Below are 26,760 nucleotides of genomic sequence, written 5' to 3' on the forward strand. Positions count from 1 at the left end.
ATTGAGGTTGCAATTAATTAGCATTTCATACCAAGTGTCGAGGTGTCAAAGTGCTTTGCGGGCAGGTAGCAGGCGATTCCATGCAAAAGACTTGGTTGCGAGTGTGTGCGTTAGTAGTATGGCCTATGTGGGGGTGTTTCAGTTGTTTGTTTGGGGACCAGAGTTCTGCTGTTATTGTGTTTTCTGTTTCTGTGGCTAGGCTTGCAGTAGAGGACAGGTGAGGTTACCAGTTGTTTGTGTTTGGTTGGAAGTGTGAGGGAATGCAGAAAGGCAACTGTGAGCAGGGTTTTGGTCTCAAGTAATTTTGACAAAGGGTGCTACGGTCATGTTGAAGCAAACCTGAAGATGCATTTAAGCATGGAGTGTACTGAACTAGAGTGAAACATAGGTGTACACGTGATTGTGCCCATCACCATAGAGGGATATTTGGTTACAGCTGGGGTTGGATACATGGACAAACCAAGAGCTGCCATGCACACTTACCTGTATCTCCATAGACCGTGGCAAATGCGACCGCGTCACAAGGCGCACTAGGAATACAGGATACAGCCCATTCCTCAGGAGAGCCAGTTTTCTTACAAGGGGTCAGTGTACAATAAAAAGACACTAGAACTCCTAGAAAACATCACACTGTCGTTTTCAGTGTCCTTCCTTCCAGAAGGGCTCAGGGCTCCTTATGTAAGGGTTGTGGTAGTCCTTCTCAGGGTGTATCAGAGGGTGATATCATCATAGGACAAATCGGAACTACATGCGGAGAAAGCCTGTGCATATGGAGACGTGGAGACAGAGAGGCTGTTTTCAGGGATCCATGGGTATATGTCAGGCTTCACAGTCAGCCCAGCAGATGCTCTTAATGCGATAGGTCTTATGACTGCATCATCTTATCTTTTCAGGTTGAATAAGATTTTATACCCCTTAAATGTAAGGGGTGGATCCATATGCAAGAAACGCGTCCAGGGACAGAATGACAGCGATTGGCAGGAGGAAACGCTGGGCTTGAATGTAAGGTAGGCTGTGCAATTGAACACTGTATTGGACTTTGGGAATGTGAAAAAAAGACTAAAAGACTAGTGCTTAATGGTGAACCCGAGTGAAGAGACCTCCTTATTTCCTATCATGTACATAAAGACAAAGGTATAGTGGCAAAAGAACATAGGCAGTGATGCCATCATACCACTAACACCATTAGACTGGAGAAAACTTGACAGGTATCCTGCCTTGCTCCGCAGAGGTACCTTACCCTTGACGGTGCTGAAGGTTATGATTATGACGGAAGATGGTGCTGCTGCAGAGAATTCCCGAGAACCAGTTGAAACTGGACATTTTGATTGAGAACTGTATTGGAGTTGTGGGAAACTCTTCCCGCTTCAGACCCATAGACTGGTGTCTTACATCTTATATTAAGCTACCAAAGTTTTGGGATTTTTTGGAAACATATAAACTTAAAATAAGCTCACATCTGGAGGATCAAAACCGAGTGACAAATTTAGCCAAAAATTGAAATGCAACCATCTTGACTTCATCGTAGCAGTCTTTACTAATATGATCTTTACTTTTGTATTCTTTCTAATGAAGCACTTTTATGATATGGTTATACATCTTTGTAACTTGAAATTTGAATTACCAAACGGTATTGTTATTTGAGTAAACTGCACACATACAAACAGAATTTCTCTACGGAGACCCTATCTGCCTCATCTGCTTTAATGAAGCTGACAAAGGTGACCCAGGAATTTTTCAAAGGTTCGAGGTTACCCTTTAGAGTCAAACTGTTTGGAGCTCATGGAAGCTCAGACAAAGCCCACATCAGGATTGTGGTCTGTCTTCCCCATAGCTAAACAGTCAAATTCCCTATTGATCGAAATTACACGTTCTGGTAAACTCAAAAGTAGTGGCACACTAGGTTCACTGGATAAATAAAGTATGCCCGTTTTCGAAGGTCATCCCATCCTACATGTGGAGAAACAAGGAGGACCCCACACAGAGTTATACAGGACCGTGGGGAAAAACAGAATTAAAAGTTAACAAAGTCCCCAATCGGTGGACAGAAAGGATTGTGTCCTATTTTAGTGTTGGTGATATGGGTACAATGGTATAAAAAATGGTATAAAAAAATTGGTATAACATTTTTTAAATCAAATAGGCATGCCGAGGAATCCGCGGGAAAGGCAAAGGTACAGTATTGTGTAATTAGTTATCAATACGCAGCAGTTACGCACTATAGCATCTGGGATGAACACGGGTAATGACAGATTCTGCACAATTACTTAAAATACTTTCAACAAAGGCTACAAATTTAATTGAGACTTATCACCATATGTGTTTGGTAACATTATTTAAATTTTATTCCACTTTATCAATTCACAATTCATGTTAAAAACATCATAAAAAACATTTTGCAATAGACATGTTAATCACAATAATTTTTTATAAAATGCATATAAAAGAAAAGAATCAAAAGGTCGACGCGGCGTTTCGGCTTTCTTTAGTACACCTTCCTCAGGACTGATTCTAGACAATTAAAATATTAGAAACACAAAGTTACCAAACAATTTTGATTGGATACAGTCTTTTTCATCTATATATTAACACATTTCATTTACCCGATTTTGTTACTCTGCTGTTTTACATCTTGGTATACAAAATTGCCCATTTTTTATCTACAAAAACAATTAGGTACATGATTCAAGTCATGTTCTATACCTGCGTTCTCTGTTTGCATTCATTTGATATTTACAATTATTATTTGCACATTATTAGACACTTTATTTGCCTTCCCCTAGGAAATATATCCAATGTTAAAAAAGTCCCCATAGTACCACCACTAAAAGAAGCATGATGTCTCATATCATGCATGCGTACCTTATTATTCCAGATGGTATTATTGCCCATGTGGAAAGAAACCGTTGTTTAAACGAAGAGTCCTTTTTGAATACGGACGGTTGGCAGATCACAGATTGCTAATATTCATGTGCAAAATGCGCTGTCTCTAAATAAAGACATGAAAATTGCCAGTGACTTACAAGTATTAGCAGTCACAATCGGATTACACTAGGTGATCAATCTCATTGTTACATACCTAGTATCAGAGGAGTGAATTCAATTTCCTCTAGGTTTCGATTACATTTATTTATATATCTCTCTTGGGGGACATGATTTCCACTCTCCGTACCTGTTAATATAAAGAGATAATGCCCAGGGTTGTTTTAAGTTATTATTACCCCTATTTGCGTACTCTTGGTTAATTCACTATGGTCAGCCTTGTACCTGTATGAAGGATATGATCCTGCCGTATTAAGCTGCCAGGAGGAGCCACCGTTTTATGAAGGTTGTCGGCAATATTCTCTCTGCAGGGTTACAATTAATACCCTTATTATGATTATAAGTATAGAACACAAGTTCTTGTAAAGCGGTCTGATTTCATTTATAGATTACACCACAGTTTCACTCACCATAAGAGCTGTGTGATCGATCGCTGAAGTCCGGGACCTCTTTCAATTAGGTCAGCATATGTCGGAAAAACGATCGACACGTTAGGGGTTGGCCTCACCGGGTTGTCGTTCCCTGTAGGGGTATTAGTCCAATTAGTTTATCTCATATTCCCTGATGGACTGCCTCTTACTTACATTTGTGTGTTGTTTACTCTTACTACTACATTGTGGGGCTAGACTGTTGGTATTAGATTTTTTAAACTCTTCTAAGTTATTACGTGAGATCTTTTACCATTCTAGGTTTAACAAGTTGTTTTTGTATTTATATAGTGCGCTCTCCTTCTCTCTTTACTGATGGTTCATTAAAAACATAGTTAGAGTGCCCCCATTTTCTACTTATGCTCCCATTTTCTACTTATGCTCCTTGTTACCCGACCTTATCTTGTAGTTCTTATCTGTAAAGGGGCCGATTTGACTAAACTCTCGTTACTGGGACACTACTTCAAATAGACCCAATATCTCCCTTTTCGCTCACCTTTGTTTCTGATTACGGCCTCCCTGCTCCTTTCTTTCTGGCAGCCTGTCCTCGTCTCCTTTGCGCGGCGTTCAAGAGAAATGCCCTATTGCGGTATTTCCTGCCTAAATAGTAGACGCCGGTTGATTGGGCGCCTTTCTCCCGGGGCTTGATTGGTCGAGATGCGTCAATGCTGGTTGGGTCGCTATGGCTACAACCGCTACGATAGCGCAAGGGTGAGAAATTATCACAGAATAAAGATGTATTGGTTCATGAACAAAGTATTATAGATATCCGTAAGCCACCCTTTTGTATTTAGGAATGTAAAGATAAATCAGGAACCCAACAATTATTATTGTATTTCAAGTGTTCGTAGAAGAGACGCTCTTATAAATTCAAGCGCTGCACTCTTCTACCAATATAAATGCAGTGGTCCACATATAAACGCAAATATAACGGTCCATCGAGAATTATAAAATAATAGCGCATATTATAGTAGATACTAATACTACGATAGCGCAAGGGTGATAAATTATCACAGAATAAAGATGTATTGGTTCATGAACAAAGTATTATAGATACCCGTAAGCCACCGTTTTGTATTTAGGAATCAGGAACCCAACAATTATTATTGTATTTCAAGGGTTCGTGGAGGAGACGCTCTTATAAATTCAAGCGCGGTACTCTTCTACCAAGACAACAAAAAATGTCCCTATGGTAACGCGTTCAGCATCTAAACCAATAGGCTGAGCTAGGTGTGACGGATTCAACAAATAGGAGCAGGCCATGAGAAGCGGTAGTAGCCATAGCGACCCAACCAGCATTGACGCATCTCGACCAATCAAGCCCCGGGAGAAAGGCGCCCAATCAACCGGCGTCTACTATTTAGGCAGGAAATACCGCAGTGGGGCATTTCTCTTGAACGCCGCGCAAAGGAAACGAGGACAGGCTGCCAGAAAGAAAGGAGCAGGGAGGCCGTAATCAGAAACAAAGGTGAGCGAAAAGGGAGATATTGGGTCTATTTGAAGTAGTGTCCCAGTAACGAGAGTTTAGTCAAATCGGCCCCTTTAGAGATAAGAACTACAAGATAAGGTCGGGTAACAAGGAGCATAAGTAGAAAATGGGAGCATAAGTAGAAAATGGAGGCACTCTAACTATGTTTTTAATGAACCATCAGTAAAGAGAGAAGGAGAGCGCACTATATAAATACAAAAACGACTTGTTAAACCTAGAATGGTAAAAGATCTCACGTAATAACTTAGAAGAGTTAAAAAAACCTAATACCAACAGTCTAGCCCCACAATGTAGTAGTAAGAGTAAACAACACACAAATGTAAGTAAGAGGCAGTCCATCAGGGAATATGAGATAAACTAATTGGACTAATACCCCTACAGGGAACGACAACCCGGTGAGGCCAACCCCTAACGTGCCGATCGTTTTTCCGACATATGCTGACCTAATTGAAAGAGGTCCCGGACTTCAGCGATCGATCACCCAGCTCTTATGGTGAGTGAAACTGTGGTGTAATCTATAAATGAAATCAGACCGCTTTACAAGAACTTGTGTTCTATACTTATAATCATAATAAGGGTATTAATTGTAACCCTGCAGAGAGAATATTGCCGACAACCTTCATAAAACGGTGGCTCCTCCTGGCAGCTTAATACGGCAGGATCATATCCTTCATACAGGTACAAGGCTGACCATAGTGAATTAACCAAGAGTACGCAAATAGGGGTAATAATAACTTAAAACAACCCTGGGCATTATCTCTTTATATCAACAGGTACGGAGAGTGGAAATCATGTCCCCCAAGAGAGATATATAAATAAATGTAATCGAAACCTAGAGGAAATTGAATTCACTCCTCTGGTACTAGGTATGTAACAATGAGATTGATCACTTAGTGTAATCCGATTGTGACTGCTAATACTTATAAGTCACTGGCAATTTTCATGTCTTTATTTAGAGACAGCGCATTTTGCACATGAATATTAGCAATCTGTGATCTACCAACCGTCCGTATTCAAAAAGGACTCTTCGTTTAAACAACGGTTTCTTTCCACATGGGCAATAATACCATCTGGAATAATAAGGTACGCATGCATGATATGAGACATCATGCTTCTTTTAGTGGTGGTACTATGGGGACTTTTTTAACATTGGATATATTTCCTAGGGGAAGGCAAATAAAGTGTCTAATAATGTGCAAATAATAATTGTAAATATCAAATGAATGCAAACAGAGAACGCAGGTATAGAACATGACTTGAATCATGTACCTAATTGTTTATGTAGATAAAAAATGGGCAATTTTGTATACCAAGATGTAAAACAGCAGAGTAACAAAATCGGGTAAATGAAATGTGTTAATATATAGATGAAAAAGACTGTATCCAATCAAAATTGTTTGTTAACTTTGTGTTTCTAATATTTTAATTGTCTAGAATCAGTCCTGAGGAAGGTGTACTAAAGAAAGCCGAAACGCCGCGTCGACCTTTTGATTCTTTTCTTTTATATGCATTTTATAAAAAATGATTGTGATTAACATGTCTATTGCAAAATGTTTTTTATGATGTTTTTAACATGAATTGTGAATTGATAAAGTGGAATAAAATTTAAATAATGTTACCAAACACATATGGTGATAAGTCTCAATTAAATTTGTAGCCTTTGTTGAAAGTATTTTAAGTAATTGTGCAGAATCTGTCATTACCCGTGTTCATCCCAGATGCTATAGTGCGTAACTGCTGCGTATTGATAACTAATTACACAATACTGTACCTTTGCCTTTCCCGCGGATTCCTCAGCATGCCTATTTGATTTAAAATTTTTTATACCAATTTTTTTATACCATTTTTTATACCATTGTACCCATATCACCAACACTAAAATAGGACACAATCCTTTCTGTCCACCGATTTGGGACTTTGTTAACTTTTAATTCATCCCATCCTACAGACATTCGTATTCTCAGACATTCATATCTTCATACTATCACTATGAGGCATTGCGTGCTTTGACCCATAACATCACAGCAGAAGGTCTACACTAAATATGTAGGACTTATTCTGTTGAGAAATACCAGATTACACTCCCCCACACCCCCCAAGTCTCCTCCTCACACCCTCACAAATACCTTTACTAATAACAACACCATAGTGGTCATACTACTAGATACATCTCATAAAATATCATGTTGTGTTAAGATTGTGGGGTAAAATATGATAGAATAGTAATACGGCGGTACTGTATGACTATACTTGTCATTTCTCAGAACCAATTCAAGTGTGTTTCGTAGATGAAATATGATGGGCAAAAATGAGAAAATAAACGTTTCCAATTAAAAAATGTAAAGAAGAAAAAAAAATGTTTTATGCATTTGAAATGTTGATCTTCCAGAAGGTTATTCCAAAATGTTGTTCCTAGGGTTTCAACGTTTTTGCTTCTTATTTGTGGTTATTTTCAATTTTGATAAAAACCAAGGAGAGGTTATAAGTGGCTCAATTAAGGAGGGAATGAATAGCACAGTTATTTAATCTTCTGGATACCTTTTTGGGGGGCCCACGTCTGGACTTATACCATGTTCATGAGATGATCTCCAGAACTGTGGTTCTAAGGAATAAGAGGCTTCACCTTTAAGTAAAAACCTTCTTTTTTAGTACTGGAGTTATATATATAACATACTTCAAGGGGCTTTGAGTCGACCCTAATCATCCATTGGTCTGTTGTGCTTTTCACAGTAATCTTCCTCCCACTACAGCATACAGTATATGGCAATGGGTGAGCCTACTTCAGTCACTGGCTAACGTCATTGTGAGTGATTGCATTCTGCTCTTTCCTGGGGCATAAATTTGCATACAAAGTAATTCCCGTACTATGGCAATTTGTGGATTTAGAGACCAAAAACATATTTTTGCTATTTGTCTTTATTTTTTAATATTAAGGAGTGAACACCAAGTTCCTCAAAACAAAAACGAGTTCAAAATAAAACGTGTGGGGCGTGGCTAGCAGCCGACGATGGCGGCAGCCTAGAAGGAGAGCTCCGTGATTGAAGCGGCTCCCAGACAAATCCGTACAGTTATCCGTTGGCAGAAATTCCCAGGCGGGAAGGCAACGAAGCCCAGGACCAGGCGGCAGCAGATCGGACTAGCGGGACCTCAATCCGAGGTCGGGAAGTACAGTTATTGACAGCGCCCCGAGCGGGCCTGTATGCGACATCCGGACCGGGGAGCAGAGTGAGCGGCGTCCTGGCAGGAAGTGGCCCGTGTCGGGCAGCGATCTACCGGAAATACCCGGCCACGGAGAGCGACAGGAAAAACAGAGACCGAGACATCCAGCCTCCGTCACCGGTCTTCAGGGGCCCGATCTGCCTGGCGGGAGGCCCGTCTGAGGTGAGGGGGACACGAACCCGGACGCCCGGCGAAGACGGAGGCCGGCGCCCAGAGCGACGACGTAGGGACCTGGGACCGCCATCTTGAGCAGCGGCGGCCAGTGCGCAGGGAAAGGCGGCGGAGGAACCGCGCTGCCTAATTGACTACACTGCGACTCCCCCCCGCCGACCGGAGAGCCTGAAACACGAAACGGACCCAAAGACGCCCCGGCCCGGAATGGGCTCAGAGAACAGTTGAGCATCCACGCGGGGCACTCATCCTAACTGCGGTAAGACCTGTCTGGCGATAACTCGGGCCCCCCCATCATCATCAGGGGACCCAAGCAATAGCTCCAGCGGCCACGAGTCAGGGGCGGCACACGCGGTACCAGAGGGGGGCAGAGGAAGTTCTTCCAGGGCGGCAACAATCGGTTGCCCGCCCCACGAAATAGTCCGGGACTCGACTGGCAGACTCCGACCACCGAACAACAGAGGCCCATTCCTATCTGCAAGCGTTACTGGCTGCAAACACCAATACACCTCGCAGGGGCCACACTTACCCCCTGAACACAACGTGGGCCCAGGGACGACCCCCGGTAGCTGTCTGAAGTAGATAGCTCGGCCCAGACGACACCAAGATGGCCGGCAAGGGGCCTAAAAATGGGGTGGCACAATCGCGCCTGGACCGATTTGCGTATGATAAGCCCGGCTCTCCCTCGCAGGAAGCCAAACCACAATCGAGCAAGACAGCCGAAGTGACCGGTGGCAAGAAAGCGACCATTGATGACGTCATGCGGGCCCTCACGCAAGTACAAGCCACGGTGGGGTCGATCTCAGCCGAGATCACACTTATAAGGGCGGACTTTCATAAAATGACAGAAAAGGTGAACAATATGGAGGTTGTGACCAAATCCTTGGTCGAAGACGTCTCGGAACTCCAGATTAGTATGGAACGCATCTCAAAAGAGAATAAAGAACTGCGCGACAAGCTCGATGAACAGGAAGGGCGCTCGAGGCGGAACAACATCCGTATAATAGGTGTGCCAGAATCGGAAGACACGAGGGCGATGGACCTATATGTGGAGAACTTAATCAAAGAGACCCTAAAGCCCAAAGGACTCTCCGCCTTCTTCACAGTGGAAAGGGAGCACCGGGTGCCGGGGGGACGCCACAAGACAGGAGCTAACCCCAGACCGATCATAGCGAGGCTCTTCAATTTCAGGGATCGAGACGCCATCCTACAGGCGGCAAGGAACTCGCCCCCCATTAAGATCCAGAACGCGACGCTGGCGTTCTTTCCTGACTACACGGCCGAGGTGGCACGGAGGAGACAAACCTTTTTTGAAGTCAAAAAAGAACTAAGAGCCAGAGAAATCCCATACTCAATGCTTTTTCCGGCCAAGCTTCGGGTCGTGGCTGACAACAAAACTTGGTTTTTTGACTCCCCGGAGGTGGCGCAGGATTGGCTAGAGGGATGGAGGACGGCGGGCCTCCCTCGTCGCTCCAATAGACAGAACAAACACCGTACTGCTGGCTCCCGACAGGGCTCACAAGCCAACGACGAAGATGCAGAGTTACATTCCCCTTTGTCCGACCGTCATGAGGACAGTGCAGACGGGGAACAATAAGTCACTGCTACTGTCTGGTTGAACTGATGGAGATGAAGGCAGGCAACGCCGCCTTGGACACTGGGCGGAAGGGCCTCCGCAGCTGAGAAAGGGGGCCGCTGACCACGGAGAAACCTTCACCCCAGCGAGCAAGTACTATGTTATGGGCTGGGATCAGGCACTCTGCTGAGTTGGGGGGGCGGGCAGTTCTGAGTCCGTTGAGCAGGGGGGCAGGGAGGGGGGGAGTTGGGGGTAGGATGGGGTTTTGGTTCTTAGTTTCTACACAGGGGCAGGGTAGCTACGATGGGACACACGAGCATAGAATGGTAATGTCACGATGCAACACGCAGGGTCACTACGCAGACCTCCTGGTCATCCACGAGCGCAAATTTTCAGTCCGCACACTCAAACAGGATGGGGAAGGACACTAATGTAGGGCAGACGTCCCCGCTACGCCTCATGTCCTGGAATGCACGGGGCCTAGGTGACAAAATTAAACGAGGGCTGGTCCTGCAAAGTATAAAAAGGCTGAATCCCGCCCTGGTCCTACTACAAGAAACACACCTCACCGGCACAGCTACAAAGGCCCTAGACAGGAAAGGATACAGCATGGTTGTTCACTCTGGATTCACGAAGGGGTCCCGGGGCACCGGGATATTAATTCATCGCTCGTCCAGGTTCATATCCCAATCAATTGCAGTAGACACACAGGGGCGCTTTGCAGCGATACATGGACAGTGGGAGGGGAGGCCGCTAAATGTGGTCTCGGTGTATATCCCGCCGGCACTACACACCATAGCTTTCCCGGAACTAGGAAAATTCTTGTTAGACCTTCCAGAAGGGGATCTTGTAGTGGGTGGTGATTTTAATGCAGTGGCACAAGACTCCCTAGATCGCCACCCAATGCGCACACGAACACCGGGGCCCTCCAAATTGCATGACTTCATGGAAGCGCAGGGTTTAGTAGATATATGGAGGCGGCTCCACCCAGATGACCGGCAATACACATACCACTCGGCAGTTCACGACAGCCTATCGCGGATAGACTATTTCCTGACGTTGGGAGGGGGTCTCCTCACTTTCACTGATTCTCAGATTAGACCAAGAGGGGTCTCCGACCACTCCCCGCTTACACTGACTCTGTCCAGTCAGGGAGGGACCCACAGACGAGTTTACCCTATTTACCCGGGTTACCTTAGGGAACCGGGCGTAGCCAAGGCCTTGAAGAAAAGTACACGATCTTACCTCGCAGAGAACGTGGGATCAGTGGAATCGCCTACAATCCTGTGGGAGGCCTACAAGACAGTTCTCCGCGGGCAGGCGATTTCAGTGATCGCACAGCATAAGCACACACAGCGTCAGGAGCTGACAGATCTAGAGGAACAACTTGATAAGGCAACACAGGAACACGAAGGGAACCCGACTGGGGACACCCAGCACGCGCTCCGACTGGCCCAGCAGCGTCACACCGACTTTCTGCGCCGCAGAGTGCGGGACAATATGTCCGCAACGGCGAGCAGGGTGTACGACATAGGCGATAAGGCAGGGAAGCTCCTGGCGTGGTTGGAGAGGGCGCGGGGAGGCCAGAGGGCCATATTGCAATTGAAGGACCCTAAGGGTGAGATACAAACCAGTCCGGCACACATAGTGGAACTCCTGGCAGACCATTTCCACTCCGTATACTCCCCTGAATATGAGGTCACGCGGGAAATGGCGGAGGGCTCTCTCGTAGGAGTGCCGACCCTCACTCTCTCCCCAGACCAACGGGACGAGCTCGACTCCGATCTGACGGCGGAAGAAATACAGATGGCCATAGCAGCACTACACCCCGGGAAAGCGCTGGGCCCCAATGGTGTGCCAATAGAATGGTACAAACTCATGTCCGAGACGCTGTCCGCGCCATTGCTCGATATGTTTCAGGAGTGTCGGGAACAGGGGCGACTCCCTCCTGATCAGCGCACGGCCATGATCGTCGCGATACCGAAGCCCGGCAAACCCCCTGAGGAATGCGGATCTTACCGCCCGATCTCCCTCCTTAACGCCGAGAGTAAAATTCTGGCGAAACTGTTGGCCACCAGGCTACTGCCCCATCTGGCGCACCTCATACACCCGGACCAGTCGGGCTTTATGCCACACCGGAGTACGGCGCTGAACTTGCGACGGCTACACGGGGTATTAGCCCGAGCCCCGCAGTTGGAGGAACCGGCAGCGGTATTGTCACTAGATGCCAAAATGGCATTTGATATGGTGGAGTGGCGCTATCTCTTTGCGGTCCTGGAACACATGGGTATTGGCCCAACGTTCATATCGTGGGTCAGACTACTGTACACCGAACCCGTGGCAAGAGTAACCGCAAACGGACACATATCAAGGGAGTTTCCGTTGGCAAGGGGCACGAGACAGGGATGCCCACTCTCGCCACTACTGTTCGCCTTAGTGCTAGAACCCCTGGCCACGATTATCAGAACCACCCAGCTGCTGAAAGGTATACAATGGGAAGGTGGATGGGAAGATAGGGTATCCCTATATGCCGACGACATGCTCGTCTACCTCATGGACCTCTCGAACAGTATCCCGGTCTTACTGGCACTGTGTGAAAGCCACGGTACAGCTTCAGGCTATAAACTCAATTGGTCCAAGTCCATAATCTATATGGTGCAGGGCGACCTTCCAGCCTTGCCTGAGGATTGCCAATTGCTCGTAGAACACGTCGCCTTTAAATACCTAGGGATACGGATTACGAGGGAACACTCGACCTTCCTTGACCTGAATCTTAAGCCCCAGCTGGACAAATTGAAGACTGACGTGCGCCTTTGGAAAAATCTCCCCTTAACACTGCTAGGTAGGGCGGCGCTCTTTAAGATGATGGCGCTCCCTCGCTTCCTTTATGTTCTGGAGAACACGCCGGCGATGGTCCCCGTCTCATTCTTCCGCCACGTGTCGGCGCAATTGTCCAGCCTTCTGTGGGGAGACAAACCGGCCAGGGTTGCACAGTTGAAACTAACTAGAGACTGGTATAGTGGGGGGATAGCCCTCCCCAACCTTGAACTGTACTACTGGGCCGCTCACCTTAAGGTGATTAACCAGTGGATCCACGCAGCACAGGACGACCCGGCATACAAGGCAGATAGACACCAACTGGCCACATCCACCCTTCTGGCCCCACTCTATAACAAAGGGATGGTGAGAAAGTTGCAGGGGCCTACCAAACACACTGTAGCCATATGGCACAAAGCTCAGAGACGGCTGGCATGGGAGGGAGTGATCACCAGACTCACGCCACTATGGGACACCAAGGCCCTCGGTAACCTGCGCAGTTCCAAAGGGTTCGATCAATGGAATAACATTGGGATCTCCACGGTGGGCGACCTATGGACCAGAGAGGGCGTGCTCTCCTTTGCGACCCTGAGGGAGCAATACAGCCTTGAGGAGACCGAAACATACAGATATATACAAATCAGGCACGCACTCCTGTCGTTGTTGGAGACTGGTGTGACACTTCCAGAGTCGGCTCCGTTAGAGGACCGATTGCTTACGGACTACATGGAGTCCAGTGCGACCTCCCTCACTTACCGCAAACTCATGAATAATCTGCCGGATCCCCTGGGGAAGCTAAAGGAATACTGGGAGGACGAGATAGGGGACCTAGATGAAGCAGACTGGAACGCAGCCCTGGCATCGCCCAGGGAGGCAGGTATTTCCACTCGATTCAGGCTGGTCCAATTCAAAGTACTACATAGGGTCTACTACACCCGCACGACACCGTATAAAATACACAGAGCAGAACACCCACATTGCCTGAGGAATTGCGGGGAGGAGGGTACACTGTACCACACTATATGGACATGTCCAAATATACAGGACTACTGGAGGCGTGTCACACGCACGATCGGCCAGACCCTCCAGAACCCGTTCACACCTGACCCTAGGGTTTGTCTCCTGAATGTGTGGGGCCCAACAGACTTATCACTACATGCGAAAAGATGGGTGGTCATTGGTGTAATGCTGGCAAAGCGAGATATCGCGAAAAACTGGGCACAGGAGACACCGACACTGGCGCAATGGTGCAGAAATATGGATGTGCTCATGGTGACGGAGCGGGCAGTGTATCAACAGAGACATAATCCTCGAAATGGAACGGGATTTGGACACCCTGGTACACCTATAGGGGAGACATTTGTGAGCCTCTGCCTGAAGAGGAGGATGGGGACAGCTCAGGGGATGATGAAGATCTAGAGTGATGGGAGGGAGGGGGGAGTAGAATTCAGAGGCAGTGCACGTCACAAGGCCCTAGGAACCTACATATAGGTGAGAGTGCTGAAATGGTTATCTGAATCAAAGACTGCTAGATGCATCTGGCCACATCTATGTTGATATAGACCACTGTTATGAATCGTGGATTTTAACCCTTGAAGTAGCAAGTTGAAGTTGGGGGGGTAAAATATAAAAGTTGCTCTACTGATTATAGGCAGCTGAATGTTGACGCTGCTCTGAAGGCCGAATGTCCGTTAATGTGTATCATGTGATAGCAACAACAAAAATTAAATTTTTTTTAAAAAAAACGTGTATTGACAAAGTCAAAAGCTGTTGGGCAACACTATTATTATTATTATTAATACATTTTATAAAGCACGTAGTCACCCGTGAGTATCCCAACACTAGACCTATTGTCTTTGCTAATGCCTGTTTGTAAGGTTATTTCCTTTTACAAGCATCCCCTAAAGCCAGGTCATTTCTTCTCATATCTATAAACCACCCTCAAATAGTGGCGGCCAGCATGTCTGATGGGGCGGGGGCAAGGGGAGAGGGAGCGCGGGGGTTGTGTGCAATTAAAAAAAATATCTAAACACTTACCTTGCCACCGGGTCCTGTGTCCCTGCTCCTGTTCTCCTAGTCTTGACTCGAGGAACAGGAAGCACAGCCAGGCTCCCCTGACTACTCAGAACGCTGCAATGGAGCATTGTGATTGGTCTGACCATTCCGATACGGGTTGCTCAGATAGGGAATGGGGGCCTGGGCATGTTCTCCACGCAGGTTGTAATGCAGCCTGCATGGAGAACAAGGAAAGTGCGCCTGACTGGTTTGGGCAGCCCAAGAGGTCTGGCCAAACAGTCATATGCACTTAGGAGTGGGCAAACCACTTCTCCCCTTCCCGGCTCCGAGAGCAGAGCAGCCTCACACACCTGCCCGCAAAGCAACACAAACATAAAAAAATAATAACTGAAAGTTATTATCAGTTTATGTTTCCTTTACCTTGCACTGCTTAAAAGCAGTGGGGCGATGCCACTGCCCTTAAATCATTTGAAATGATCTAGCGCAGGAAACTCTCAAGTTTGTAAAGTATCCATGCCATTCCTCCAATAAAACGATCTTTTTGATTTATGTTACCCAAAACATGCCTTTGATCATATCTTTGTTAAAGCTGAATTACCATACTGTTTATTATCCCTCAAATCTGTGTTGTCTCTAGTGTTTTCAGAAGTGTTAACAGTGAAGCTGATATTAATGTTTGGACTTCTGTGTATAGCCCATCTTTCACTGGGCTACACCACATTATTTCTAGTTTTTAATTTAACTAGTTTATGTTTGTTTTAGATTATTTATATACTAACTCAATAACTACAGCGTTCACTGTAATATTCAATCTACTGTACAGCCCTACAAACCAGATGAAACATTATAGTGTCACAACCGTCTTTACAGATAAACTAATATTCACCTTAAAATGTGTCATACGCTTCCTCGAAACCATTTATTAAGGTCTGAACACCCTTACAAAAAGCATTTATCATACATTCCAGGTCCTTTCACAACGATTCTTCACACAATAAACTTTATATCTTGAATTTATTATGACAACGATCATCATTATTCCCAATGCAGCGTGGTCTCTTCTCACCACCAGCATGATGGAACACACAATAACTGGGTTCTCTCCACTCTCCCTTCCACCAGCCCACACAGTGTCGACAATATCCTTCCCTCAACTTCAGCTCACAGCATCCCCCGACCACATCAAGGCAAGTGAACAGCCATTTACAGATTTAATCCTCTGGTAAGGCCACTGAAAAATAGCGACATGGCGTGGATTAATTATCATGCATCCTACGTCAAACCACGCGCCCTTCCCTTGGTACCACGGTCCCTTCCATTCCACGTTAAACTAAACACCCAGCACGCGCCAGCCTCCCCTCAGCAGTGCATCCCGGTTGCCCCTCCAATGGGGACTCTATTTTCACGCTGCCCTCCGAGGAGATGTTTATCAAGGTAATTATGCTTTAAACGTCCTCTGCTGTGAAACACCGGACAACAAGGTGACACCATGTACGTGGTGTTCACAGCAATTTAAACCCAAGCAAATATTTACATATGTCAGACAATCTGCTTTAAAGTGACTTCCCCTATGTGAATAGATGTCACTTTGAATTCTTGTCGCCTTTAGAATTCAAGGTCTTTCAAAGTCACAGTTTTTCAAACTCCCCTGCCTTTACTCACAGACACACAATAACCACGGAGAAGGACTCCCTAGAACCATTAACGCGCAAACAGATTGAATTCAAGCACAAACTAGCCGGCTCTCGGGGCCGCGCTTTCAATTCCCGCAACTGCACCCGTCTTCGAGAACATTCCCTGTGCCCACGACTAGACCGCGTCACCTCACAGCACATCAGAAACACGACAGGCCCAGTCCTTCACGAGACAAGTGAAGTCCCAGTTCAAGTGCTAAAAGCAGAGGCAGGTATATCTTCTTACTGCAAAAATATCGGTCTTCTGTAGGAAATCTTAAGTGCTCTTCAGGACCGTGCGGGTGGCTGAGAAACGCCGGCAGTGTCAGCTGATAGTATTGTCAATTAATGGCGTAGCAGCCCAGCTGAAGAGTGTTGGTACTGAGCATTAGCACTACCACTCCTGGCCGGCGCTACTCATGTTTTATTAAAGTTACGGCGGACTTGTTGAGATGCCTTTGTAGTGATACACAGGTGACAAGATGGAGTACTTAAGTGCACAGAGCGTATTATCTGTCCAGCATGATGACTTCACACCTCTCTTTTCCCCACACACCTTTCAAGAGCAATACATGTCATGAGCGGTTGACCAGAAGCCAGGATGAAAACATATTCCAAAGCTTGTATTTACTTGATCATTTTTAAAGCACCGGCAAAAAGTTTTTGGAAGCCTTAGCCAAAGGTGCATTGTTCTTAAGAGTAAAAGCGAACACACAGCACTGCATTTCCGAAGAACTCATCCATGCAGCTATTTTTTCATTTCAACATAGAAAGTACACATGGAAACTGGCAATAACCTGAGCCTTATGGTCAAGGAACGTTTCACATCTAGACAATTGTTCATTTCGGGAACTTGAAAAGGCAAGAAAAGGAGTTTGATTAAAATTCAGAGCCGCAAAAGCAGAAAGTGGCCCTTTCACCCTGGACCTCTGTAAGGGCTTGTTCCACCGCGCAAACCTATCTATAACCTCAAGCAAGGCAAATACAGGCAGGGGAAGTTTAATTCGTGGTTGGGGTGTGTGGGAGATTCCCAAACACAGAAATTTCCCCAGAGAAATTGATAAGAGATTAACTGAAACATAAGGGAAGTGAGGGTTGCATGCACACTTTTCATTTTTCAGAAAAAAGAAAAATGATAGGTTTTTTAAGATTGTTAAAAAAGTAATAGGAACATTAACACATACACACTCACTAAACATTGACTGAACTTGGACTGAAACATGGATTATAGAATAATTTCTCTACGGGAAGAAATTCATACGAATATCTGCTCATGAAGCCAGATTTAAATCCTTTTGTTATGTGTATGTGTAAAATGCACTATCACCCTGGCACTCAGCAGGTGTGTGTGTTTAGTCCTGCCGATGATATGTTGATTAATTGAAAATCCAGGTTTTCAGCTTCTTAAGGAATTTAGGAAGCTAGGAGGAGGCTCTGATGTAGAGAGGGAGGTCATTCCACGCTTTCAGAGCGATGTAAGAGAACGCTTGTCCTCCTGCTCTGGTTCTGTGTATGTGTGGGATGTGTGCGAGTAGGAGTCCTGCAGAGCGAAGGTGTCTGGGTGGTTGGTGGAAAGAGATGAGACTGTTCAGGCAGGTGCAGCCGTGAATGTGTGTGTGTGAGGAGTTGTAATTGAATGCCGTTGTGCATTGGGATCCAGTGTAGTTTCCTCTGGTGTGGTCTGGTGTGAGGTCTGTGTGGGAAGTTGAGGGTTAGTCTGGCTGCAGAGTTCTGGATAGTGTTGACAGCGTTGATGTCCACTTTGCTGTTGATGATTATTTCGAGGTTGCTTGCGTAGGTGCTGAGTGTGGGCCCGAGTTCGGTTAGCCACGAGCTGGACGCCTATGGTGAGGTGCTCTTGACAAAGATCAGTACTTCTGTCTGCCAGTATTGAGCTTGAGACAGCCTTCCTAAAGCTAGCAACTTCAGTCATGCAGGCGGTGAACTTGTTTCTTGTATTGGGGTGTTGTTCGAGAGGGAGGGATCAATCACTCAGAGATTTGTGACGTGCGCTATTTATTTATTTATGTAATGGGATTTTATATAGCGCGAACTTTACCCGAAGCTGTCAGAGCGCTTTACATAAGAACCAGTTGAAAAACATAAGGACTAAGGATTACATGCGTTACATAAAAGATACAAACAGAAAAAAATGCAAATGTACAAGATGTAAAGTCACACAAAGAAGAGACCAGTGATTAGAGTTATCTCTATATAAATAGGGAAGGGATATGAATGGATATACTCTAAGTGTGGCTCACTGGTTAGAGGCGGCAGACCCGTAAGCAGAGGACGGCCCGGGACCAGAGTTCGATTCCCGACGCGGCAGGGTCGTGGACCAGGGTCAGCGGACTCGATAATTCTCGCCTCGGTGCCTACTCTAGTCAGAGACCACACTCGGCAACTCTGGGCATCAGCTTGCCTCATCTTCACAACGGCCCCCCCAGACCGCGGGGGATGCTTGGTCGCACCTTAGAGATACCCATCAAGGACCATCTCACAGGGTGAGCCAGGACGGGTTCCCCAGCGGTCGAAGCGCGGAGATACTCCTCCGGGAGTCGATTCCTAGCGCTATATAAACCCGCAATTAAATTAAATTAAATTAAGAGTCACATAGGAATGGTAGAGAGTACAAAGGTCTAATGCATATACTAGTGATTAGAGTTATCTCTATATACAGAAAAGCAGAGTTCCATTAAGTGGGGTCGGAGGGGGGATGCAGTCACAGCACCAAGGAAGGTATATACGGGTATGGGGAAAAGGCAAATCAGAAAAGGGAAGAAACATTTGAGGATCGCCTAGGGGGAAACAAGGGAAGAGGGTTAAAGGACGAGGGAATGGGCAAGATGGCGGGTCAGGGTCCAGAGAAAAGCGGCAGAGAGCAGCAGCAAAATGGCGGCCAGGACAAAAGAAAAAGTAAATAAGTCCAGGAGAGCCCTTGGCGGGACAGGCCGCTCTCAGTAACTTGGCGCCCTCTCCCCCGTATCGACGATGAGGGTGAAGTACCCGTTGGGGCTCAGCCTGTAGGTCTGCACGGAGTTGACCCCTCACATCAGGGTCCTGCCCGCTCTCGAGCGGGAAGCGCGCCCCAGGGGCCATGGACTCGCTGATGTCCAACCGCATGTCCCCGGCCAGGAAGGCGGGGTCGTTGTCGTTGATGTCCTGCACCTCCACCACGACGCTGTACAGCTCCAGGGGGTTCTCGGCTACCACCTCCAGGGTGAGCAGGCAGGGCACGGCCGGGCCGCCCAGTTGCTCCTACTCCATCCTCTCGTTCACATACAGTGCCCCGCTCTCCGGGTCCACCTCCAGGTACCGTCGGCCCCCTCCAGTGGGCACCAACTGCAGCCGGCACTCTACCAGCCCCCGGAGCTCCAGGTTCCTCACTCGGGAACCCATCTGCACCTCCTCGGGCACTGCATAGCGGATGAGCGCGGAGCCCCCACCAAGGAGCCCCAAGAGCAGCGGGAGGAAGAGCACTGGGTACCCGTGGCCGGCCCGGCCAGAGCAGGGAGTCATTTCGGATTGCGTGGGGAATGTCCCTATCTCTAATCACACATGTAGCCCTTCTTACCAAGCATCGCAAGCCTCCTCTCTCTCACAATCCATGCTGCACAAACGACCCGCGAGGGTCTCAAGGCGCTGGGAAGGCATGAGTTGTGTGGCGTCGGCATAGGACACAATATTGATGTTGTATTCTCAGCTGAGGTTGGCCATCACAGCCCACTCCATATTAACTAAGCAAAAACAATCATGAATTTACATTCAATAGCCGGCTAGTTCTCGCAGCCTTAAGTTAACAAGCATTAGAAATGCAATAGGTCTCGCAGCATTAGAGTTAGTGCATTTAGAATTGTTTATGGGTTTTTTTGTAAATCTTTAGCATGAGGTTGAGGGTGAGTGAGGGTGAGTGAGGGTGAGGGGTTGAGGGTGAGTGAGGGTGAGGCTGAGGGGTTGAGGGTGAGTGAGGGTGAGTGAGGGGTTGAGGGCGAGGGGTTGAGGGTGAGTGAGGGTGAGGGGTTGAGGGTGGGTGAGGGGTTGAGGGTGAGTGAGGGGTTGAGGGTGAGTGAGGGTGAGGGTGAGTGTGAGTGAGGGTGAGGGTGAGGGTGAGTGAGGGTGGGTGAGTGTGAGTGTGAGTGAGGGTGAGTGAGGGTGAGTGTGGGTGAGTGTGGGTGAGGGTGAGGGATTGAGGGTGAGGGGTTGAGGGTGAGTGAGGGTGAGGGGTTGAGGGTGAGGGGTTGAGGGTGAGTGGGGGTGAGTGAGGGTGAGGGGTTGAGGGTGAGTGAGGGTGAGGGGTTGAGGGTGAGTGAGGATGAGGGGTTGAGGGTGGGTGAGGGTGAGTGAGGGTGAGTGTGAGTGAGGGTGAGTGAGGGTGAGGGTGAGGGTGAGTGAGGGTGAGGGTGAGTGAAGGTGGGTGAGGGTGAGGGGTTGAGGGTGATTGAGGGTGAGGCGTTGAGGGTGAGTGAGGGTGAGGGGTTGAGGGTGAGTGAAGGTGAGGGTGAGTGAGGGTGAGGGGTTGAGGGTGAGTGAGGGTGAGTGAGGGTGAGGGGTTGAGGGTGAGTGAGGATGAGTGAGAGTGAGGGTGAGTGAGGGGTTGAGGGTGAGTGAGAGTGAGGGTGAGTGAGAGTGAGGGTGAGTGAGAGTGAGAGTGAGAGTGAGGGTGAGTGAGGGTGGGTGAGGGTGAGTGAGGGTGAGGGTGAGTGAGGGTGAGGGTGAGTGAGGGTGAGGGTGAGTGAGGGTGAGGGTGAGGGTGAGTGAGGGTGAGGCGTTGAGGGTGAGGTGTTGAGGGTGAGGTGTTGAGGGTGAGGTGTTGAGGGTGAGGGTGAGTGAGGGTGAGTGAGAGTGAGGGTGAGTGAGGGTGAGGGTGAGTGAGGGTGAGTGAGGGTGAGGGTGAGTGAGGGTGAGGCGTTGAGGGTGAGGCGTTGAGGGTGAGGCGTTGAGGGTGAGGTGTTGAGGGTGAGTGAGAGTGAGGGTGAGGGTGAGAGTGAGGGTGTGTGAGAGTGAGAGTGAGGGTGAGTGAGAGTGAGGGTGAGGGTGAGGGTGAGGGTGAGTGAGGGTGAGGCGTTGAGGGTGGGCAGAGAGAGTGAGGGGGCGGATGCATATTGTAGTGTGCTCGCTAGGAGTGGGCAGGATGCCACAATGTAGTCATTGCTAGGTGCGAGTATCAGGGAAGTGGATGAAGGGGCATGAGCTAGAATGTCAATGCAGTGGGGTGTGTGGGTGAGATTGTCCTAAGTGCATGGGTGTTCATGCTAGGGGTGTGTGGGTGTTATGTGGGCGGCAGTGGTTATTTGGGCAGGTGCCAGCAGTATGAGTATACGTTTTGTGGATTTAGTAGCAAGGATATGTGTGGTTGGTAGGTTGCAGGGAGATGAATGCTGGGCGTGAGTGCCGGGGGGGGGGGCAGAGGGGTCGGTGTTAGTGCTGTGATTGTAGGGTCTGAATGTAGGTGTGCATGTGGCCGACAGTCATGGCTTAGGGTGTCGAAGGGAGAGCGTCAGGCCGCGTGGGAGCCAGGGCTCGCCTCTTCTGGGAAGGGCAGGCAGAAGCACACACTGCTGGTGTCTCTCCAGAGCCGCAGGAGCGGCCCGCCCTGAGCCATCAGACTGGAATCTCCCCCTGGAGCCAGCGGGGCTGGGCTGCTCCCAGGCACGGAAGGAGGTCAGGCACCAGCAGGGCCTGCGAGCCAGCTGCAGAGAGAGACATCTGAGCCAGGGCGGGATGTGAGGCTGAAACCGCAGTAGAAACAGATACACAACGAAAAGGAAGGGAGGGGGCAGAGAGGGAGGATGACACCACACAGGGAAACAAACAATAGCGAGAGAGGGGAAAAAGACCGGGAGAGGAAGCATCTCAGAGGAGAGAGTGACATGCGATGAGGGGGACAGTGGCTTCCCATGAAGAGAAACGCATATACAACAGAGAGAAAGTGACAGAGATGAAGGGAATGGGAAAAATGCCCAGCAGGGGCCTATTTAAAAGTATTCTCTCAGGGATAAAAGAAAGCCGATGAGGAAGGGGGGTGTTTGGATTGAAGGAGCGATAGGAGGGGAGGAAGGATTCAAGAGTGAAAAATGCGACACGGAGGGAAGGGGAGGGGGCGGAGCAGGGAGGGGGCGGAGAGGGGAGAGGTGCGACACGGAAGAGAGGGGAGGGGGGAGGAGAAATGAGCAAGGATATGTGTGGTTGGTAGGTTGCAGGGAGATGAATGCTGGGCGTGAGTGCCGGGGGGGGGGGGGCAGAGGGGTCGGTGTTAGTGCTGTGATTGTAGGGTCTGAATGTAGGTGTGCATGTGGCCGACAGTCATGGCTTAGGGTGTCGAAGGGAGAGCGTCAGGCCGCGTGGGAGCCAGGGCTCGCCTCTTCTGGGAAGGGCAGGCAGAAGCACACACTGCTGGTGTCTCTCCAGAGCCGCAGGAGCGGCCCGCCCTGAGCCATCAGACTGGAATCTCCCCCTGGAGCCAGCGGGGCTGGGCTGCTCCCAGGCACGGAAGGAGGTCAGGCACCAGCAGGGCCTGCGAGCCAGCTGCAGAGAGAGACATCTGAGCCAGGGCGGGATGTGAGGCTGAAACCGCAGTAGAAACAGATACACAACGAAAAGGAAGGGAGGGGGCAGAGAGGGAGGATGACACCACACAGGGAAACAAACAATAGCGAGAGAGGGGAAAAAGACCGGGAGAGGAAGCATCTGAGAGGAGAGAGTGACATGCGATGAGGGGGACAGTGGCTTCCCATGAAGAGAAACGCATATACAACAGAGAGAAAGTGACAGAGATGAAGGGAATGGGAAAAATGCCCAGCAGGGGCCTATTTAAAAGTATTCTCTCAGGGATAAAAGAAAGCCGATGAGGAAGGGGGGTGTTTGGATTGAAGGAGCGATAGGAGGGGAGGAAGGATTCAAGAGTGAAAAATGCGACACGGAGGGAAGGGGAGGGGGCGGAGCGGGGAGGGGGCGGAGAGGGGAGAGGTGCGACACGGAAGAGAGGGGAGGGGGAGGAGAAATGCGACACGGTGGGAAGGGGAGGGGGCGGAGCGGGTCAAATCAACAAACAAGCCAAAGGGAAGAGAGGGGAGGGGGGAGGAGAAATGCGACACGGTAAACAAAGACGGACATGCACGCGCCCGTGACTTTTAAGGTCAATGCGCATGCGCATAAGCTTAATGCGCATGCGCATTGACCTTAAAAGTCACGGGCACTGCAAGGAATCGCCACGATTCCTTGCAGTGTGGATAAAGAGTGGATAACTCGCAATACTCTCGCCTTGCTCGATGCGCATGCGCATCGACAGGCGAGACCTAAAAACAGAAGACATGGTGGCCAACGCAATGGGGATAGGCAACCACACTAAGAAGACGTTCTGACAGTTCATGGCGGCGCAAATATACATCAAAGCGAAGAGACACGAACACACACATGTTCTCAGAACCCAGAAGCGCCTTCTCTGCTTCAGCTTTGGCAATTTAAATGTTTTCCACAGAGGAAGCGGAGTGATTGTTGCTCATATATGCTCTGTTGTGACAGCTGGCATTATCTGGCAGCTTTACGTGAAATAACTGAAAGCAGCAGCTTTCAAGAACAGAAATGCTAGAAAAACAAACTCGTTCTGATCACAGCTTTGCTGAGCGCGGGATAATCGAGCCCATGTAATGCACAACATGTTGGTATCTGTGGCGCGTATCCACTCTCATGCATACAGCCAAAATGGCCACACTGGGAAATTCCAAAGAGGGCTGTCTTTCAAACACAGTCTGCCTTTATTTCACGACAATAAGTACGGAATTTAGAGTATGCTGAATACATTGACTTTTTCTATACCTAACTAGACCTGTCCATTGGGAATATTCTCACGATATGAAGTCATGTTGGCAATCTGATGGAATACTTTCATCCTTAAGATCAAAGTTAGAAAGTTTATCATAAGAAGGGACTTACTTGGATAGGTAAGGGAGGAAGGGGACCTATTTACTTGTGACGCACATCATCTTCACTGGTAGCTAGGTGACTGCAAACACAATTCCGTCTTCTGGTGACAGAGCATGCCAGTGCACCGATCCTTTCAATGCTGGTAGGGCTGGGGCTGCCAGCGATTGCCCCACTCACCCTGACACACCATGCCCAAATAAAAGCTACAGTCTGTTCTCTGTCTTCAGTGTTGGTGTAGGTACCAGTGCTGTCTTTATGTTTACTGATATTTTTATCTGTCAATTCTTTCCATTTTGGACAATGCACAAAACATACATCAAAGGTTTTTCTATACACATAATCACAGCCTAAATAAATGTATACTGAATTTATCCACAACAGCATGTATATTACATGGCCGTAACACAGGAAGAGAGAGGACCAGGGCCCAAATTTCATATCAGACCTATCAGTCCCATCAGCGCCACAGTGCACCATCAAATAGATGTGCCTGGCGCAGACTGTGGAGAGCGCCTGATTACATCACACAATGTTCTGCCCTATGCACAGATGCAGACTCTTCTAGTTCGCATCTGTGTCGATGAGAGCACATTAGTGAAAGACAGAGTCACGGTTTGAACTACAGCACTGTCACCAGTGCTGAACGAGTCTTCCACTTACCACGGAGTGGTCTGGGGGGTAAGGGGGAGGACACGGACCATGTGCCACTTTTATGTACGCACATTCAGTTCTCTTCCTAATGGGTTGCTTGTCATTGCACCCATGTTTGTAATATGATACTGGGGTAATGGCTAAGGCTTCTCTCACTTACCTGGGGCTACGCCTCCATATACATGAGAAAATGCCCCATTATGATTGCACCAGCACAAAATGTGTGCTGCACGATCCATATTACTGAAGAGACCACACAAACATCTGCAGTCACTTCTATAATACCAATGTGCCCCAGGGGCACAAGAAATAGGCAGAAATCAAAGGAAAGTGTCACACTGGGACACTTTCTGCACTATGACCCCAGATGCCTAGAACTCCAAGGGGATACATGAGATTCATTATGTGCAAAAATAGCCACTACCAGTCAGCCTCCCAGTGTGTACTCTACAGAGTGAAAAACATTAATTGGCCACCAAAAAATGTACCAGTATCCCCCATAAAGCAGATAAAGTGTTGAAGGTGTTAAACGTGTTTAGGATTATGACTTGAACCAAGAAGTGGGTTTCAAGCAGTTTGTCTTGAGTGCAGGATGAACAGTTCACTTGGTTAGAGCTATGGTAATAGTGTATTATTTGTTGCTGGTGCCACTTATGTTTATTTATTCTTGTAATCTGGGTTAGTTTATCTTCATTCAGGCATTCCGGGCCCTACTCTAATTTGGAAAGCTGTGTCTCTTCTCAAGCTCCCTGTCCACACTCAAGGGCCTGTTGCCCCCTGGCTGTGCACCTGGGAGCAGCGTAAAAGAATGAAATATTAACACCACGTCACTATCATTTTAGTATTAGTACGGGCTATGGGGCCAGGTTAGGGGGGGTGGGCTGGGGCCTCAGGGATGAGAAGTGATTGGTGCACCATGAGTGCATGACAGTTTGGCCGGCTGCCTTGGGACGGCCAAACATTTAATTTAATTTAAAGGAGCTTGTAGAGCGCCTGGTGACGCCTCCCGGCGTGTCCCCGCGCTGTGGAGAGAGTGTAAGAGAGAGTAGAGGAAAAAACCCATCACCAAGTAAAAAGGCAGGCTTTTAGTTTCTTTCTAAACAGGATTTCATTGTTCTCAGACATGCAACATTTAGCATCACCAAGTAAAAAGGCAGGTTTTTAGTTTCTTTCTAAACAGGATTTCATTGTTCTCAGACATGCACATTTAGCATTTCTCCACCTGGCTGTTGCACGGCTCGGTGGAGGACTGTGTCTGGCACAGAGACACTGCCTGAGTGGCCAAACAAGCTGCTCAGACCAATCACAATGCTCCTGTTATGCTGGTGACAGCAGCGCAGTAATAGGCTTAGGGAAGTCTGGGAGCATGTGTACTTCCATGCTGTCGGGAGTCAGGAAAAGATGAGTATATAAGAGGCAGCAGCCATTCACAGGTAAATGGTCTTTATTTTTTCCACCACACCTGTTCAGTAGCAGCCACCACGGCCTGGGGGGCTTCAGTCTTGCAGGCTCTTGTACCCAATGTCCAACCTTTGCTCACTACTGCCTCCCTCGCCCTCGCCACAGTTCCACGCACCCGGAAAACCACCGCCGGCAGCAGATCCTTCTCCTACCTCGCCGCCAAGACCTGGAACACCCTCCCTACCGGCCTACGACAGACCCAGGACCTGCTGGCCTTCAGAAGACTACTCAAGACCTGGCTCTTCGATCAGTAGCAGCCCCCCCCCCCCCAGCGCCTTGAGACCCTCACAGGTA

The 26,760-nt window shown here is 48.1% G+C and overlaps 1 protein-coding gene across 1 annotated transcript in view; it reads right to left on the reverse strand.

Moving 5' to 3' along the window:
* The window catches only part of PARD3B (par-3 family cell polarity regulator beta), a 1,965,377-nt gene that overhangs the window by 1,055,523 nt on the left and 883,094 nt on the right, over positions 1-26,760 (reverse strand). The window lies entirely within an intron of this gene.

The sequence above is a fragment of the Lissotriton vulgaris genome, chromosome 2_1 (assembly GCF_964263255.1).
Source record: "Lissotriton vulgaris chromosome 2_1, aLisVul1.2, whole genome shotgun sequence".
NCBI lineage: Eukaryota > Metazoa > Chordata > Amphibia > Caudata > Salamandridae > Lissotriton > Lissotriton vulgaris.